This window comes from Nicotiana sylvestris, chromosome 2 (assembly GCF_000393655.2).
Source record: "Nicotiana sylvestris chromosome 2, ASM39365v2, whole genome shotgun sequence".
NCBI lineage: Eukaryota > Viridiplantae > Streptophyta > Magnoliopsida > Solanales > Solanaceae > Nicotiana > Nicotiana sylvestris.
This window is the reverse complement of record NC_091058.1, coordinates 73,263,248-73,279,004: the sequence shown is the minus strand read 5'-3', so window position 1 is coordinate 73,279,004 and position 15,757 is coordinate 73,263,248.

Sequence of the window (15,757 nt, the reverse complement as noted above, 5' to 3'; positions counted from 1 at the left end):
CTAATTCCGAAGAAAGACAGGAAGGTCAGGGTATGTGTTGATTATCGGGATTTAGACAGAGCAAGTCCCAAGGACGATTTTCCACTGCCAAATATACATATCCTGATCGATAATTGCGCCAAGCATAAACTTCAATCCTTTGTAGATTGCTTCGCGAGTTATCACCAAATCTGGATGGATGAAGAAGATGCAGAGAAGACAGCTTTCATTACACCATGGGATGTATATTGTTATAAGATGATTCCATTCGGTTTGAAGAATGCTGGGCCAATTACATGAGAGCCATGACAACCATCTTCCATGATATGATACACAAAGAAATAGAGGTGTATGTGGACGATGTCATTATCAAATCCAAGAGGGCCACAGATCACATAGCAGACTTGAGGAAGTTCTTCAACAGGCTAAGGAGGTACAATTTGAAACTAAATCTCGCAAAGTGTGCATTCGGGGTTCCCGCAGGAAATTATTGGGATTCATCGTCAGTCATCGAGGGATCGAGCTGGATCCGACTAAAGTCAAAGCTATTCAGGAGTTACCACAACCTAAGAGCAAAAAGGGTGTGATAAGATTCCTAGGACGTCTCAACTATATCAGTCGCTTCATAGCACAGTCCACAGTCATATGTGAACCCATCTTCAAGATGCTAAGAAAGGATGCCGAAATGAGTTGGATCGAGGATTTTCAGAAAGATTTTGACAAGATCAAGGAGTACATGTCCACACCACCAGTTCTGATCCCGCCAGAACCAGGACGACCTTTACTACTTTATCTATCCGTATTAGATGGAGCCTTTGGATGTCTTTTGGGACAACATGACAAAACAGGAAGAAAGGAGCAGGTCATATATTACTTGAGCAAGAAGTTCACACCCTATGAAGCACGGTATTCTCTACTTGAACGCACTTGTTGTGATTTGACCTGGACAACCTAGAAATTGAGGCATTACTTCTGTGCCTACACTACATACCTCATATCCAGGATGGATCCTTTGAAGTACATATTTTAGAAACCCATGCCTACTGGGAAGTTAGCTAAATGGCAGATACTACTAAGTGAGTTCGATATCGTCTATGTAACTCAAAAGGCGGTCAAAGGACAAGTATTGGCATATAACCTTGCTGAAAATCCAGTGGGAGGAGAATACGAACCCTTGAAAACGTATTTTCTTGATGAAAAAGTATCATTCGTAGGAGAATACATTACCAAATCATATGACGGTTGGAGGATGTTCTTTGACGGAGCCGCAAATTTCAAAGGAATAGGCATTGGAGCAGTTTTGGTATCGAAAACGGGTCAGCATTAACTAGTATTTGCTAAACTCAGATTTCCCTGCACTAACAATATGGCGGAATATGAAGCATGCATACTAGGGCTCAACATGACAGTCGACATGAACATTCAAGAGGTGTTGGTAATCGGTAATTCAGATTTGCTTGTGCACCAGGTACAAGGAGAGTGGGCCACCAAGAATTCCAAGATATTGCCATATCTACACCATGTGTAGGAGTTGAGAAAGAGGTTTACAAAGATAGAATTCCGACATGTGCCCTAAATTCAGAATGAGTTTGCCGACGCATTGGCCCATTTGTCATCCATGATACGACATCCAGATAAGAACTACATTGATCCCATTCCGGTGAGGATCCATAATCAGCCAGCTTACTGTACTCATGTCGAGGAGGAAGTAGATGGAAGGCCTTGGTTCCATGACATCAAAGAATACTTATCAAAAGGAGAATACCCGGAGCATGCAGATAACACTCAGAAATGCACGCTCCGGAGATTGTCAAATCACTTCTTCCACAGTGGAGGGAACTTGTACAGAAGAACTCCTGATTTGGGGTTACTAAGGTGTGTCGACACGAAGGAAGCTTCTAAGTTACTTGAAGAGATACATGCTGGGACCTGTGGTCCACACATGAATGGTTTCGTCTTGGATAAGAAGATACTCAGAGCCGGTTATTTTTGGATGACCATGGAAATGGATTGCATTCAGTATGTCCACAAATGCTTTCAATGTCAAGTGCATGCCGATATGATAAAAGTGCTGCCAAATGAGCTTAATGCAACAAACTCACCTTGGCCATTCTCCGCATGGGGAATGGATGTTATTGGTTCGATTGAGCCCACTACTTCAATCGGACACAGGTTTATTATGGTAGCCATTGATTACTTCACAAAATGGGTAGAAGCTGCATCTTACAAAGCTGTAACCAAAAAAGTCAGCACAGATTTTGTAACGGATCGTATTGTCTGCCGATTCGGAGTTCCCTAGTCCATTATTACTGATAATGCCGCCAATATCAACAGTAACCTGATAAAGTCTATGTGTGAAACTTTCAAAATCAAGCATAAGAATTCCACAGCCTACAGACCTCAGATGAATGGAGCCGTAGAAGCCGCCAATAAAAACATCAAGAAGATACTAAGGAAAATGGTAGAGAACTACAAACATTGGCATGAGAAGTTACCCTTTGCTTTATTAGGGTACCGCACCACGGTTCGCACATCAACCAGGGAAACTCCCTACATATTGGTTTATGGTACCGAGGCTATCATCCCAGCCGAGGTGGAGAATCTTTCTTTAATAATTATACAGGAAGCCGAACTCAGCGATGCAGAGTGGATAAGGAGTCGCTATGAATAGTTGTCCCTTATCGATGGAAAGAGAATGAACGCAGTGTGTCATGGCCAACTTTATGATAACAGAATGTACATAGCTTTCAACAAAAGGGTCAAACCAAGGCAATTGCACTAGGTCAGTTGGTACTGAAGAACTTCTTCCCATATCAAGATGAAGCCAAAAAGAAATTCTCACCCAACTAGCAAGGTCCGTACCTGCGTCTGAATTGATTTGCATGGGACTAATCCCTACCCCCTATTTGCATGGGACTAATCCCTGTCCCCACATTTGCATGAGGCTAATCCTTGACTCCATACTTGCATAAGACTAATCCCTGCCTCCCTACTTGCATGAGTCTAATTCCTGACTCCACATTTGTATGAGGCTAATCCTTGCCTCTATACTTGCATGAGGCTAATCCCTGCCTCCCTACTTGCATGAGTCTAATCCTTGACTCTGTGAGGCCAATCCTTGCCTCCATACCTGCATGAGGCTAATCCTTGCCTCCCTATTTGCATGAGGCTAATCCTTGCCTCTCTATTTGCATGAGTCTAATCCTTGACTACCTATTTGCATGAGGATAATCCTTTCCTCCCTACTTGCATGAGTCTAATCCCTGACTCCACATTTGCATGAGGCTAATCCTTGCATCCATACTTGCATGAGTCTAATCCTTGACTCCCTATTTGCATGAGGCTAATCTTTGCCTCCCTACTTGCATGAGCCTAATCCCTGACTCCACATTTGCATGAGGCTAATTCTTGCCTCAATACTTGCATGAGGCTAATCCTTGACTTCGTATTTGCATGAGGCTAATCCTTGCCTCCCTACTTGCATGAGTTTAATCCCTGACTCCATATTTGCCTGAGGCTTATCCTTGCCTCCATACTTGCATGAGTCTAATCCTTGACTCCCTATTTGCATGAGGCTAATCCTTGCCTCCCTACTTGCATGAGTCTAATCCTTGACTCCATATTTACATGAGGTTAATCCTTGCCTCCATACTTGCATGAGGCTAATCCCTACCTCCCTACTTGCATGAGTCTAATCCTTGACTCCGTGAGGCTAATCCTTGCCTCCCCACTTGCATGAGTCTAATACCTGACTCCACATTTTCATGAAGCTAATCCTTGCCTCCATACTTGCATGAGGCTAATCCTTGCCTCTATATGTGCATAAGGCTAATCCCTGACTCCACATTTGCATTAGGCTAATCCTTGCCTCCATACTTGCATGAGGCTAATCCCTGCCTCCCTACTTGCATGAGTCTAACCCTTGACTACGTGAGGCTAATCCTTGCCTCCCCAATTTAATGAGCCTAATCCATGACTCCACATTTGCATGAGGCTAATCTTTGCCTCCATACTTGCATGAGGTTAATCCTTGCCTCCATACGTGCATAAGGCTAATCCCTGCCTCCCTATTTGCACGAGTCTAATACTTGACTCCCTATTTGCATGAGTCTAATCCTTGTCTCCCTATTTGCATGAGGCTAATCCTTGCTTCCCTACTTGCATGAGTCTAATCCCTGACTCCATATTTGCATGAGGCTAATCCTTGCCTCCATACTTGCATAAGGCTAATCCTTGCCTCCCCACTTGCATGAGTCTAATCCTTGACTCCACACCTGCATGAGTCTAATCCTTGACTCCATATGGCTAATACTTGCCTCCACACTTGCATGAGGCTAATCCTTGCCTCCACATTCACATGAGACTAAGCATTGTCCCTTTTGCACAGATATTGCTCTATTTTACTATCTATCTGCTTTCCTATCAGGCTAAGCTCTGCCCTCCATTTTACTAAGCCTTGCCTCTTAACATCATATTATTACATATCATGGTCTGAAATATCGCCAATCTATCGGAAGGCGTCATAGTCTAAAGGCACCATCCTCATAGCCGAAAGATACAATGCCATGGCCTAAGGATCTATCGAACTTGCATATCATTATTCAAAGGCATCATGGTTCGGAGGCACCATTTTCATGGCCCGATCTTGGGACAACGTTGGCCTCGACCACGGTAGAAATGGGGAGTCCCCAAGGCACGTGGCTAGGACTGACAGGACTACCGTAGCCCTTGATCAGGATGTCTTCTAGCTGTCCCATATCCGTTTCTGTGTCATTAATGCATTTTGTAGGATGTTTTCCCCTCCTATATAATGGGAATCCATGTCATTTTGTAAGGGTTGTTGCTTCAGTTACTCCACACAAAATATACAAGAACATTCTATTTTCTCTGTGACATCTACTCTTGATATTTTTGCTTTCATTTATTATCTTCATATTTGATCATCATTTATTGCTTATCATTGGTCATAAAGAGCCTCCGTTAATTTTATTATAACTGTTAGTCGCATTTCACTACCTCCGATAGCTCGTAGGTGAGATCCGGGATCGACCTCGAGGCCCCGATAATTGACCTAACGATTTGATTATTGCCCTATCCTTAACTCTCATTTCATTCCTAAGTTTCACATACATAGCATCAACTACTTAACAACTAGCATAAAAATAGATCACGTACTTTTAGAGTCCCATCAACAAATTTAATTGTTATTACCATTTTCACGGTAAACACTCTATTTGTCCTGATTTATAATAGTAGAGTTGGCAGTCATCATCAATAGCCTGTGCTGCGAATTATCCGCAACACTTTCATCCCGCTTTCTTTTGTAGGGAATACACTTTACATAATTCAGTAACGCGGGGACTCCACAAATTCAATACTCCAACTGCTCGACCAAGATGATTTTCTTTGTTTTTGAACGGAGTAAGGGAAAGAAGAGTCTCAAGGCGAAGCTTGTCGCCAGACAATGGTTTACAACTTGTCTGGATGGTTGTTACACATAGTTTCATAATGTATCGTATTGTATTGTATTTTGTTGTATTGTACTGTATCGTTTGGTGAATACAATATTTGGATAGATTGTATCGTTTGCCGTTGTTTCATGATATCATGCACCAGCAATATGAAAAATAAATTTGCAATATTATAAAGAAAAATTATGATACGGGGTAAATTTATTATATAAAAAGGTAGGGTAAATGATAAAAGAAAATTATTTTGTAATAGTGAAGGGTGAGATGAGAGAAAAAGACAAGATAACGATGCAATCACACCAAATTGGTCATCACATAAAGTGGCATATTTCATCGTTACGTAACGACAGATTTAATGATACGACAGAGGAGGCTTAGCCCCCAAGCCACTAAAGCGGCCGCTTTAGGCCTCACAAAATTAGAGGCCCCAAAGATACTCTTTTTATATGTAATTTAAATATTAATTGTATTTATTAAATAGTGATAAGAATTTTTTTCAACCATATTTTGCTACCTTGTCACCAATCATTAATAACATAGTTTTATATTTTATGTTGTCTTTTATCGGAGTTGGTTGAGTAAATTCAAATGAAAGTGAAAGGCAATTAAATCTGCATTTACTTTCTAGTTCTTCTTACTACAACTTGAATAAATTTATTTACAACTCTAACTTTGTAAGATTCTTACTACAACTTGAATAACTTTTATTTACAACTCTAACTTTGTAAGATATTTTCTTTCAAGATCTCTATTGGCACGCTTCAAGCTAATTAGATCATAAAATATATATATTCTTTGTAAATACAAATTTCTACTTGATTGTTACTTTGGGAGGCAATGCTATATAGTAAGTTATGTTGACGTTCATGTGAAAAGAAAAAAATTCAAAATTAAACTTAATAAAATCTTATCAAAGATTAGTAATGTTTCAATAAAGATTAAAGGGGTTGGTTACACCGTCAAGATGAAATTTTATCTCAAAAAGTAAAAATGAAAGAAAAAAACTTCAACAAAAAAAACCTAAAATTATTAAATAAGTTTAAGGGTCTTGGCTTTAGGCCTCCAATACTATTGAGCCGCATCTGCGATACGATACAATAAAATTTAAGTAACAACCAAAACAAACATCGTATTTAAAGTAACAATACGATACAATACAATACGTAACGACCATCCAAACAAGCTGTTACTCAGCTTGACGAGGAAACTTCATTTAAATCCCTTCATTATTGACAAGTTCCATAAATCCTCAGGAATCTGGACAAGGTAGACGGTTTTTTCGACAAAGCTGCGCTTCTTCCGGTTTTTGCGGGTAGAAAGGGTCAGGAAGAGTAGGAAAAGAAGGAAGGGGAGGTTCGCAGAGTGGAGGAGTAGATGATCGCCACAAAGAGCAAATCGAGAGATCGATCTCATTCTCCGCTAGTTTCTCTGCAATATCACTCCATAATTCGGGAGGAAGATCTAGCCATTGGACCTTTCTGTGTTCCATATTTGCTGGTATTCGCCACCTTGCCCTAGTCCGCTTTGTACATTAGCAGTTTCCCTACTTTATGAGGGACCGTTTGCAGCCATATAATTCTCCTACCTTTGGTAGAATTCCCTTCTCTGCAAATTACATCCAAACTAAAAATATGTCTTTTCGAATCATTTGTTGATACTCATTTCTTATATTAATCAAAATTACTTTGATAATCAACACATATTCGATATACATAAATATAAATATTATGAATGAGTACCTTTCGCCACAGCATATACGGCCAAGTAATCATCCAGCCAACATATGTACACACCGGAAAGTTTCGCTTTCTACATGTAACGAGCAGTGGCGTATGCACGATTTTTCGTAAGAGGTGTTATATTTTTTTATAGGTAAATAAAGAAGTGAATAATGGATAACTACTATAGTGACTCATATTAAAAAATACAAAATTCAAAACATTACTATAAATCTCTACAACGAGTTTTCATTTTTTTAAATGTGTCAACAATAGTGTCATTAGAAATAGTACTAAATATGTCTTTTTCCCAAAATGATTTGGTTATGTTTATTATCAGCTTGACTAACAAATGGATTCTAGCTCAGGCAATTTTTGTTGCTCCTTAATTTTGTTAGAGGCAAGTGTTTGACCAAAATGTGTTGAGCCTTTTAATTAAACTAATTAATGATGAAATGAAGGATGAATCTTAGTTAAAAATAATAAATTCTAGATCAAATATTGTAGGAAATTGGTAAGATGAACGACATTTGACAGCGTTAAATAGCACATTTGTATTCAATAAATGCTAATAAATATGAGAACATAAACATGCAATAAATGTAGATAATAACAACAAATGTAATAAGAAAGAATCTACCACCCAATTATTATATGATTTGGATGGTTCTTTCCCCTGACAGCAATGTCGAAAGAAGAGAAGTGAAGATGAATATGGAATCTTTGGATCTTGTGAACAAAGATCAAATAACGTACGCTTTAATAAGATAATCAATGAACAAGACAACTTTTGTATATTCTCTCAAGTCAACCTTTTACAATGTGTTTTTCTCAAAAAGTGAAGATCCTCCTTTTGTTCTTTCTCTCTTCCTATTTATAAGGGGTATTTCCAAGAAACCCTAAAAAGTACAAAATAAGAAATATCCAAAGGAATATTCCTTATGCCTATTTCTAATCTATCTTTATGTTATCTCTTTATTCTAGCTACTCATCCCTGACAATAACCTTCCTGAGGACGGCCTCCCACTATTGCGCCGTGGTCGACCTCGATCTTGTTTAGATGCTGTTACCAGGTCACCAAATTTAAACCAATACAATTAGTCCCTCTTCTTGTTGAAGTCGTGGTCTTGCACGCCCTCGATAAACGGATCCGGTTTGCCTCCGTTTAGAAGAAATTTGGTCGTGTTGATTAGATTAGATCGGCCGAGTTCGAGAAAATGGTGCAGCCAGCGAGGGTGTGGTTGGTGTGGCTATCATGAGGTGACGTCATGGCCACACGCGTCATCATTACGCATCTTCCTGATGCAGCGTCTGTGCGTCTGCCGCTTTGGTTTTGGTGCCATTGACAATCCTTTGCTCCGATTCTCGCGCCACACAATCCTACAAATAAATGGGGGTTTTATTGTTTGGAAGTTTTCATCATTCCTCACTTTGCATGAGTACTATTCTTCTTTGATCTTTTTCCCTAATTTCTGCTCTCGATTTCTTACAGCTTCTTCAGTTCCATTCCCCTCTTTCTTACACAGTTGTTATCTTCTTATTCTGACTTGGTAGAATACGTTTCATTGTTGAAATATGTCATAACCCACTCACATTCATGACGAGTTTTCCGATGCCACCCCGTTATTGGTGGCCCTTCCTCCCAGCGGTGAGGAGTTCATGGCTGAAGAGGATAATAGCTTCCCTACCGTGGAGGAGATAGTCCCCAAAAACCCTTTGGCTAGAAATGATTTCCAAAGGAGCCCGTTCCTTCTCCCGCTCAGAGGCTCTCTGAGACTGGACTGCCGAGGGCTAGGCATATATCGGGTAAAATCGATAACTCGAACTGTTAATTGTTTATTGGGTTATCGGTATCGAGTTATTGTGTTAACAGTTCGGTAATGGTTTAGAATTTTTTCACTATGGGTTATCAGTTCGGGTCTCGGGTTGCCAATTTTGTTAATGGGTTAACCGATTACCTAATAAGAATTAATAAAATTATGACTTTACCCTTAAGTATATACATATGCTAGGGCTTCAGTACATTCTCTCATATTCTTTCTCAGCCGCACTCTTCAGCTGCTTCATCTTCATTCTTCATAGACCTTACTAGTTACTCCTAGGGTAAGTCTTTAGTCTTATACATTAGGTTTTTAATTTCTATAACAAAAGTCATCTCATATTGGTATTTTTGACTGTTAATGATTCTTTATTTTTTAATTTTCATTTCTTAATTTTGTGAGCTCACGCTGTGCAACCTATAACAACTACCAATTTCTCTTTGCACTATCAATCTCAATCGATAATCTTCGTCAGTTTCAGGTATATTTTTGAACATTATTCTTCTATACAGTACGCTGAGCTTTGACAACAAGACAACATTTTCTTGCCTTCTAGGTGATTTCATTTCTGTGTTAGTATTTCCCATGCACAGATCAAGATTTTGCTCTATGGTTTCTCTTTTCAAGTTAGGCATTTGACAAACAACATCCAGTTTATCGTGGACTGTTAGTACTATATGTTTGGACTTGTTAATTTTAACATGAAATTGCTATATCTTTGTATTATTATTAATGTATTTAGATAGCTGTTGTTGAAGAATTAGTACTATCCCAGTTGTGGCCACTGGACAGAACGCTGAAATGGGTAGTATACTATATGTGAATTCTTCTCTTTTTTGCTTAACTCAAGTGAATTGACTTCTCTTTTTTTCTTAATTCTAGATTGAGTTATCTTATCGGGTAAACCGATAACCGAACCGATAATGATTAATAACCGATTAACCGATAACCGATATCTTATCGGTTCGATTATTGGTTTATCAAATTTGTAAACCTATAACCGATGTGCTAAACTGATAATATTCATAACCGAACTGAATCGACCGATGCCTACCCCTAGGACTGCCTCACTTAGCCGACCTCTGGTCCAAATATCGCATCCCTTCCTATGTCAAAATTGTTCCGGCAGGAGGCAACATCGTGAAGGTTCATCGACCTGGGTATTGTGCCTTCTATGTCTACCCATTCTTGAGTAGTTATACTCTTCCTCTCCTTCCACTAAAGGAGGAATTTTGCTGGTTTTACAACGCCTACCCGGCGTAACTCTCCCCTTATTTGAATAAAGCTTTCTTGATGTTGACAAAGTATGCAGAGTAGGCCGGCTGTGAAGTCGATGTTTGCCACCTGCTATACTTATTTTTGCCTAGTTTTTATATAGGTACTATGATACACCCACGACATCGTAGGACCAGAAGGTTGGTGGTCGGGATGGACGACAGAACGAATCGGAAGTTCTGGCATAAGTACTTCTTCATCAAGACCGAGCACCTGGTAGCGGACCCAACTGGGTTTCCTGAGCAATGGAACTATAATCGTAAGTATCTTACCATTTGCTCGTTATTTTCTTTCGCCTTTTCCTTTTCGGCTCACTTGTGGCTTCCTTGCTTTTCAGCTGAGAGGTGCGCACCTTCTCCTGTTTTTGATATGGAAGATTGGGTGGCTCGCGTGTTACCCCACATTTTGGGGATTTGTGATTGGCCCTCCTTTTACAAGCGTTTTGGACCCAAAATCCCGTCCCGTAAGTGTCACTTTTACTTCGGCCTTTTTGTTGTTTACCACTGCTCTCTGATATGGCCACTCTTTGGCACTAGGTCAGCGAGTTTCCAAGAAGAAGGCTCCAGTGCCTGCATTTTGCCAGGCAATCGCGTCGGCTGGAATGCAATTTGCCTTGCTGAGTCCGCTCGAGGATATCGGACTCAAGTTCCACCGATGAGGGACTCTGCTCATAAAACTGTTGACGTACGGGATGAGATCTCCTCCCAGCCCATCTATCATCTTGTATACGAGCCATTTGACGAAGAGGAGTCACCGTCGAGGAAAAGGCGAAGAGTGGAAACCGGGAAGGCCGTCGCCGCTGACGTCGGTCTAGAATAATTCATCACTTTGGGACCGGAGCATGCGGTTGCACCAGATGCGAGACCGTTTTCACGACAGGTGCCATTATGGAGAGGCGACCTTCTGGGGTTGAGGCGGTTTGGGGTAGTGGAGAGCTTACACGAGCCATAGAAGGTCGTGTATCCTCGGCGGCCGGGGGAAGTAAGGCTGTCCCCGCGGGGGGCTACCACTTTAGAACGGATGTCGACCCTGAGGAGGCACAGGCCTTTCTGGAGAGGAATACATGAGTGGAGGTAAGGATGGATGGTCCTAACCGGCACATTATCATTCTTGTGGACTACGACCTTTTGGCCAACTCAGAACGGGCGGTGTCGTCCTTTTCTCCCTTATACGCTGCTTCTGAAAACACGGTGCTATAGGCGATGAGCGATGCAGATTTTTCATTGGGTATATCCAGCATGGCTCTACGAGTAAGTTCTTTTTAATGTCAGGATTTGCTTCGCATGTTTAACTTGCTCATAATGACTCCTTTCTTTTGCATGTTAGACTATTATCATGGGGATTGAGCGTGACCAGAGGGAGGAGCAGAGGACAACCATTTTTTAGAAGATGACTTCCAAATATTGGGAGTACCGTACCAAGCACCAAACTCTGGCCGACTTCCTCAACTAGGATGGTGAATTTCAGTCGCTTCGTGATGGGCTTAAATAGAAAGATGATGAGCTGACGAAGAAAGACGAAGAGCTAAGGAGAGGGATGATGAGCTAATGAGAGCCATCAGTAGGTGCAGTGAGCTTGAGGCAGGTCTAAAGGCCTAGGAGGACGAGCTCGAGGTAAGCAAGGGGGTGATGGCTAAGAATGCTGACCTTCAGATGCAGGTGGAATCCTTGACTGCTGAACTTGGGCAGAGGGAGGCGAAGGCTATCGATCTAAGGGGTGAGTTGAGCTCTAAAGTCAAAGAATTGACTCGTGCTGAGAAAGGCAGAGTGACCGCTATGGCTGAAGCGACAGCCTTAGAAGATGCCCTCCGGTTTGTAGGTCCGAGCGGGATAATGAGGTGGAGACATCGACGCTTAAGGTGGAGAGGTTAGAAGAGTGTATCAGGATCTGGAGGCTAAGTTGTTTGGATTGAATGAGCAGGTCATTGCCTTGAATGCCGAAGAGGTACGACGGCAGTCACATCCATCTATGTCTTATACTTCTGCTGATCCCAGTGTACCGTGGGAGTTATATGAGATGTGGGTTCATGCCGAGGCTCAACTCGATGTGTATAAGTCTTTGAAAGCCATTAGAAAAATTTCCGAAGTAGAATTCGAGGGCATCCATGTCAAAGCACGTGCGGCCCATGAAACTTGTGGTTACGTCCCTGGTACGCCTGGTGGGGATGATGTTGATGATGATGCGGATAGGATTACCTTCGATTCTTGGTATGATAACGAGTATGCCAATGGGGATGACGCGGCGTAAAGCCGTCATACTTGGTTTTTGCTTTGTTTGAGGGCGTCTTTGTGCCCTTTGTAAAAAATATTGTAATTTGACAATTGTAATGGAATAACTCCTTTTTTGCTATGTATTTCTTGATTTCCGTTCTCTTTTATTTTTGCTATGGAGAGAAGTCCCTGATTGATGAGATCGATGTTCGACGTGGTCGAACATTGAAGATTTTGAATGAGGTCGAATATTAAGTAGTTAGAGCGGGGTCAGAGGTAAGGTAATTCGAGCAAAGTCAAATGTAAAGTAATTCGAGCGAGGTCGAATGTAAAATAATTCAGCAAGGTCGAATGTAAAGTAATTCGAGCGAGGTCGAATGTAAAGTAATTCGAGCGAGGTCGAATGTAAAGTAACATGTAAAATAATTCGAGCGAGGTCAGATGTAAAGTAATTCGAGCGAGTTCGGACGTAAAGTACTTCGAACGAGGTTGGGCGTAAAGTACTTTGAATGAGGTCAAATGTAAAGTAATTCGAGCGAGGTCGAATGTAAAGTAATTCGAGCGAGGTCGAATGTAAAGTAATTCGAGCGAGGTCGAATATAAAATAATTCGAACGAGGTCGAATGTAAAGCGTAAAAACTTGGTGGAGAGTAAAGATGCTGCTTTATTTCATTCGTTGGAGAATATTACATGTTTCTGTTTGTTTCATACATATATTAGAGAAGTTCCTATGTATCCATCCCCTTCATCGTTCGGCCTAGAGAAGTAGTCGGCAGGCAGGGCGATGAATTATACTTGAACTTCGAGACATCCCCTTTGTCGCCTCATTAAAAACATCCCCGAGAAAACCCAAATGGGACAAAACCCGGGTGAGGGAAAAAGAGTACGACGTGGAGGGCGTCTGTTTTTAGAAGTTGAAGTATTTGAGATGGACGATGTTCCAATTGTTTTGTAGTAGCTTTCCTTCCATTGTTTCTAGTTGGAATGATTCTTTGTTTGCTGCTGCCGTGATTTTGTATGGCTCGTCCCAATTGGTTCCTAGTTTGCCTTCTCTCGAATCTTTGCTCGCTTGTGTTTTGGCCTTGAGTACATAGTCTCCGACTTTGAGTGGTCATACTTTCGTTTTGTTTGTTGTAGTACCATTTTGCTTGTTGCTTTTGGGCTACCATTCTTATGTAAGCCATGTCTCTTCGCTCCTCTGCTTTGACGAGGTGTTATTTTTTGTTCTCATCATTGCTTGGTCTGCTTTCATTGGAGTATCTCAAACTGGATTCCCCGACCTCGATCGGTATTATGGAATCAGTCCCGTAGACTAGTGAATATGGCATTTCTCCTGTGCTTGTTTTTGGCGTGGTGCAGTATGCCCACAGTACTTCTGGTAATAATTTCGGTCACATTCCCTTGGCGTCCTCAAGCTTTTTCTTCAAGATATTCAATATTATTTTGTTGGAGGATTCAGTCTGGCCGTTATCGGTTGGGTGATATGGCATGGAGAGTATTTTCTTGATGTGCCTTTTTTCGAAAAACTCGGTGGTCTTCTTTCCGGTGAATTGGGGTCCATTATCACAGTTGATTTCTTTGGGGATGCCGAAACGGCATATGATGTTTCTCCATATGAATGTGATGACTTTCTGTTCGCGTATCTGGGTGAGCGCACCTGCTTCTACCTATTTGGAAAAATAGTTAGTTAAAACCAAAAGAAAACGTACATTACCTCACCTTGCTGGGAGGGGTCCGAACGATGTCCATTACTCATTTGATGAACGACCATGGCGATGTAACATATCGGAGGTGCTTGCCCGCTTGGTGTATCATGGGAGCATATTTCTGACACTATTCCCACTTCTTGACGTAATTGGCGGCTTCCTTCTTCATTGTGGGCCAATAATAACCTTCGTGTACTTCCTCGAGCACGCGTCTTGTTTGATTCGACCCTAGGTATTTCGCCAAGGGTCCACTAAACGTTCTTTTCTATAGGTCGTGATTTATTATGTTTTACCTAGCCGCCTGCATTCGAAGCTTTTTGGCTTCCTTTTTGTCTGCTGGGAGTACTCCTTCCTGCAAATATGTTATAATACGGTTATGCTAGTCCCAAGTCAAATTTACAGAGTGTACCTCGAGTTGGTCTATTGATAAGTGGAGGAGGGTGGCTACATTTTCCTTCGTGATGTTTTTGATGGCCGCTTCTAACTTGGTGAGACCATCTGCCTCGATGTTTTGTGCTCGAGGTATCTGATCGAGTCGACATTCATCCAATTCTGGAAGCATTTTATGAATTTCTGCCTGGTACTTTTGTAGCCTCTGCTCTTTGATTTGGAAAGTCTATGTGACTTGGTTGACAACGAGTTGTGAGTCGCATCTAAGGACGAGGTATGAGTCTAGTCCAGATCCTGACGCGTTGGATGTGCCGTCGGTGTATAGGACCCGTAGGTCGGGTAGACTGGATGAGGTATGAGAAGTTTTCTGTTCGACCTCAGCCATTATTTTGGCACTGAAATCGGCGACGAAGTCGGCGAGTACCTACGATTTTATCGCTGTTCGCGGCTGATATGTTATATCATGCTCGCTCAACTCTATAATCCATTTGGCCAATCTCCCCGATAGTTTAGGTTTATGCAATATACCTCATAGGGGAAAGGTCGTTACCACCGATATGGGGTGGCATTGAAAATAGGGTCTAAGCTTCCGTGAAGCTATAACCAATGCCAAGGCCAATTTTTCGAGGTGATGGTACCTCGTTTCGGCATCGACAATAGTTTTGCTAATATAATAGATCGGAGATTACGTACCTTTATCTTTGCGGACTAATATTGTGCTTACCGCGACCTCTGATACGACCAAGTATATCATGAGGCGTTCACCAGGTTCTACTTTGGCGAGTAGTAGGGGCGAAGACAAGTACACCTTTAGTTCTCTTAGGGCCTCAATGCATTCTGCATTCCGTTGGAGCATGTTGTCCTTTTTGAGCACGTTAAAGAATTTCTGGCATCTGTTAGAGGATCGTGAGATAATACTCGACAGGGCAGCTATGCGGCCCTTCAATTTTTGCACATGTTTCTTGCTGGTTAACACTTCGGGTATTCCCTTAATGGCCTTGATTTGGTCGAGATTGACCTCGATGCCTCTTTGTGACACCAAGAAACATAGGAACTTGCCTGAAGTTACGCCAAGGCACATTTTTCGAGGTTCAGCTTCATGCCGTATTGCCTTAGTATTCCAAAGCCTTCTTTTAGGTGGTCGATGCGATCTTCCTTCCCTTTCGATTTGATCAACATATCAGCTAT